General features: G+C 32.0%; 1 pseudogene; it reads right to left on the bottom strand.

Annotated features, from left to right (window-relative positions):
- Positions 1–401: 401 nt before the first annotated feature.
- LOC126005618 (small acidic protein-like) lies at positions 402–971 on the bottom strand (annotated as a pseudogene).
- Positions 972–4,821: the final 3,850 nt, after the last annotated feature.

Raw genomic sequence — 4,821 nt, forward strand, 5'->3', positions numbered from 1 at the left:
TACTCCTGGCTCTGTACTCAGAAATTATTTCAGGTGGACCCTGGGGACTATAAGGGATGCCAGGTATTGACCTTGGGTTGGTTGTATGAAAGACAAGCATCCTACCTTCTTATTACTCCAGCTCCTTATTATATTTAAAAAATATCTGAATTCTAATTTGCTTTGAATTTTTTGACATTGAGTATTGTATTTATTTCTTATTTTATAAACCTCTTACTCTTCACAAAAATGGTTATAATCATGCCCCTAAAAGTGTAACCCATGATATCTGAAAGCAAACACTCTTTGTAATTATTTAAAAGGGCCTTTTAAAAATTATAATACAAAGTGTGTTCTATAAGCAGTTCTTCACTGTGCATTATAATAATAAGCTTACTTTTAACACAAAGACTAAGTGAAAGTTATGAACCACTGGATTTTACAAACATCATTTTATAGTTGCTTTTTGAAACTTTTTTGTTTGGGGGATCTTCTACTTCATCAGGATGCTCAGTAGCTTGGAGTTCCTCTGCAGATTCTCCTTTCTCTGACTCTGAATCACTTTGAGAGTCATCTGGATTTTCAGGATCAGGTGAATCATCATCATCATCATCATCATCATCATCATCATCATCATCATCTCCAGCCACATCACCTTCTCCATCATGGTCTTCTACTTCACTGATGCCAAGTCCACTATGCCATCAGTATCTTCCTAATAATTTACTGTCCATACTTTGTTGACATTAAGACTCCAGTTCTTCATTAATTTTCTTGTCTTCTTCCCCTGTTCAAAAGTGAGATGTTGATTTGTGATCTCTATAACAAGACGACCAGTATGTTCTCTTTCCTGCACCCATGAGTCTCAAAAACGTCTGCTTTCTTTCTTTATTACCTAAATCTGTTGCCTCCTAATTGCTAGATCCAAGATCATGGTCTGGGGAGACTGAACGCTTCACCCCGTGCGGATAGGACTCCCTGGCAGCTCTCATTGTTCCGGGAACCCCCAACGGGATATGTAGAACCCACTTCGAGGTTCTCCTCAATCGTGGCGCCAGGCAGCCGGCTTATCTGCTGTCACCAGCCCAAGCAGTGCTAACTCCAGCTAATTTGATTTGGTTTTGACTACATATACAATCAAGCATGGTTTAAAAGTATCCCTTTGCATGTCTGCTTTTATTAGTATGTCTTTTTAGATCAAAACATTTATAAAAGAAAGAAAATATTCCTCAGAGAAAGAAACTCTTTCTAAATGTTTCTCTCCAGGAAAATTTATCAGTGTGGAATAGAGCAAAAATTTTTAAATAGTAGAAATTTTATATATGTTTATAAATAAAAAAAACCTATTGACATGCACGTAATAAATTGGTAGAGTGTTTCATAAGCCTATGTATACTTATTGCCTGGTGAATCCCAAAGTTTCTTTTTCTAAGTGCTCCAATTTGAACGCAAATATACTTGTTTAAAGAACCAAAATAAAGCAGTGTCAATGTCATGTCTTTATTTCAATACAAAAATTTCTACCAAGGTATACAGATGTAAGTAACACATCCTATAGATAGATAGCCCATTAACTTTTGTTGTATTCATAGAACCAAAATTAGTGTTGCTACCATCCTGTGACTATGGCCATTCTTAATGACTCTTGCAATGCTTATGGATAAAACCAATTCTCAATTATCACTCTGGTAATTGAGCTTGCATTTTTAGCATAAGTGAAAACCATGGGAGGCTCTAAACTTCACTATGTCAGAGAACCCTAAAGCTGCCTTCTCTATCCTTTCTTTTATGATTTGACCTTCACTTTTTCCAGAACCTTGGTGCTGACACTGAAAAAAATATAACATGTGTGTACATTAATTTGCTAACATCATCCTTACATTTTATTTTTGCAATATGAGCCATCCTCATTCTTCCTTTTATCTTTCCACAATTTGTTTTCTTTCAGAAATTCGTCTTTTCTACTTTCTTCATTCTCCTCCTACACCCATTATCTCTCTTTTACATGGTCTCTACTAAAGACTGATCCTCATGTATATAGCACTGAAATTCTGAATGTTGTTATCCGGGCATCTTTTTGTTTAACCTGTTCTCTGTCTAACAATAAGTACAATAATGGAAGAAACATTTTATCCTCTTTTGTATCCCTAAGAGTTTAAAGACTATAAAGCACAAGACTTTTTGCATATATACATTATTGAATTAACATTACTGAAATTCCACTATATTTTTAAATTCTGAATAAGTTCAGTATTTATTTTGTTCAGCTATTAAGAGTGTGTCTGAGAATTGCAGCAGGGTTTAAGTTATATATTATCATGAGAAAAATAAATTATAATAATGTTTCTGCCTTTAATATCAATAACTACAAACATGTTTCTGAAGCTTAGTTGCCAATGTGGTGGCATATGAAGATAAATAGAAGTATACTATTTAGGGCATTACACAGACAATTTTATTCTAGACATTAACATTCTAAACTTGGTGCAAAACAGAATTTGGGCCATTTTGATGTAAAATTTAAAACTTTTGTAATTTTGTGTGATAATTGTTTTCATTTTTTAAACTAACATTTTATTCACTAGTTATTACAAGCTTTCAAGGCAACTTTTGTGTATAGTTACTTGTACAACTACTATAAATTAGAGAAAATTTCAATAGATAAACAGATAAGTACACTTCATATATAGGCTTACTATAGTTTTTAGAAAATATCTTTATTCTCCTGAAATAGTACTGTAAATTATTTGTAAACAACTTTGGTCAAATTAAATAATATTAATAAAAATAAATAAATACCTTTAGGATAATTTAAACAAATTTCTATTTATAAATAATAATTATTAGTGAATTAATAATTAAGATTATATTGATAATAAAAGATAACAGTTTAATGAAACCACAATTTTTACTAAGTGAGGGAAAGCTATGTATAGTTACGATGCATCAGAGAAATTTAGCATAAAACTCAGTTACAATAGTGTTCTTAATAAAACAAAAAATGTGTTTTATTTTATTAAAATATTTTCTTTTTTTTCATATTAGCTGACACCATTCTAATGATTTGACTTTGCTAATAATTGTCCTCTACATAGTTATAGCACAAGTTCAAACTTAAGATGCATGTGTTTTACTAATGTTAAGACTAGCTGATTAATATTGATGGCAGCTAAGGCCAGTGGCTAATGTCTGACATCTGTTTGGGAATCAGTGTTCCAATTCAGGAAGCTGGCATTTCTGTCGAGGTTAGAATGAGGGGTTATTGTGTAAGGAATTATGATTAGGGTTTTGTGTATGGTTAAGGTTAGGAATAGGGACATGATCTATTTCATTTTTGTTCATCTCAATATAGTTCTAGTGTCAAGCTGCTTGCTCTATTCTTTGTTAACAAGGAGGTCTTCCCCTCTGTTCCCATGTGGCATGATCATTGTGGCACATTATTTCAATGAGTCCTACCATGTTAATGGAGTGATTGATCTCTTTTTTCTTCTCATGTGTTAGTATTTTCCTTGTAATTAAACATTTTCTTCTTAGTTGGAGTAGAGGTATTTTTTTTACTCCAATATTTTAAAGCCAGTTTAGACACTTTCTGTGTCATAGGTTAATTTTTGTATCATCCATTTCTAGATGCAAATCTTAATCTTGACCACTCAACAACATCTTTTTTTTAGGGTAGGAAATAACAATATTTATTTTTCCCAAAACTGTTTGGATACTTTTAGAATAAAACTGTAAGTAAAGTAGACTATAGGTATCATGAAGTCCTTGATTTAGATAAGATTTCTTTCTTTCTTTGGTCATTTAAAATTTCTACTGCTATAGGCAGAAGTAAAAATTAGAGAGTGTACAGAGGTCATATGCAATGAGATATAGAGGCTTTGAAACTTATAACAAAAGGAATAATTGGAAAATGAAGTGGATGCAATGATTGAGAGAATGAATCAACTGGAGAAGTAAGTAATCTGGGAAATTGTCACTATATAAAATAATTCACATAGTCACTTATTTTCTCTTTATCATTGCTTTTCTTCAAATTAAAAGGCATACAAAATCATCAAAATCTTAAAAATCTATAAAAAGTTCTCAAAAAGTATCTTAAATTTTTTATATTTTAATGCAATTTACTTACTTGATATTTATAAACTAGTTTCTAAAGCCTAGGGGCATTCTGCATAGTAAACCACGAAATGAAAAGCTAGCGCATTCTTACAAGTTTTGGTTTTGTTGCTTATTTTTAAAGCTACACACAGTTGAGCATAATATTCCCAACTCTATGTTCATGGTTTATTCTTGGGGGTTGCACAGAAGCATTTTTTTTTTTTTTGTTTTGTTTTGTTTTTTTTGAGACTATGCCTGGCTTGGCTTGAAAGACCATATGAGATGTCATGGAACAAACCCAGGTCTGTCTTGTGCAAGGCAAAAGCCCTACCCACTGTGCTATTTTTCTGGCCCCAGGAAACTTATTCGTTCTCAGTCATCAGATGATGGTTGGAAACATGCAAGAAAGTGCCTTATCTATCTAAGTACTTTGTCTCCAGAGATTTTTTTTTTTACAAAATGATATTGAATGTGAAGGTTACAATTAAAGCCATAAACAAACAACTTTTTCTACTAAATCATCGGCTATTGCATTAATGATTTGAGAATTGACAGAAGTTTCTCAAATATATTTGCTAATGAATTCTTTCCCCTTCCATTTTTTAATTCTATGTTCTCTTTCTATTTCTTAATAACTTTGCTTTCTGTCATCCCAAAACAAATGTATTATGATCAGTTTTGTCAACAATGTGATATATTTTCTTTAAATAAGTAACTTAAATAAAAAGAAAGAAGAAAAGAAGT

This window comes from Suncus etruscus, chromosome 1 (assembly GCF_024139225.1).
Source record: "Suncus etruscus isolate mSunEtr1 chromosome 1, mSunEtr1.pri.cur, whole genome shotgun sequence".
NCBI classification, from domain to species: Eukaryota; Metazoa; Chordata; class Mammalia; order Eulipotyphla; family Soricidae; genus Suncus; species Suncus etruscus.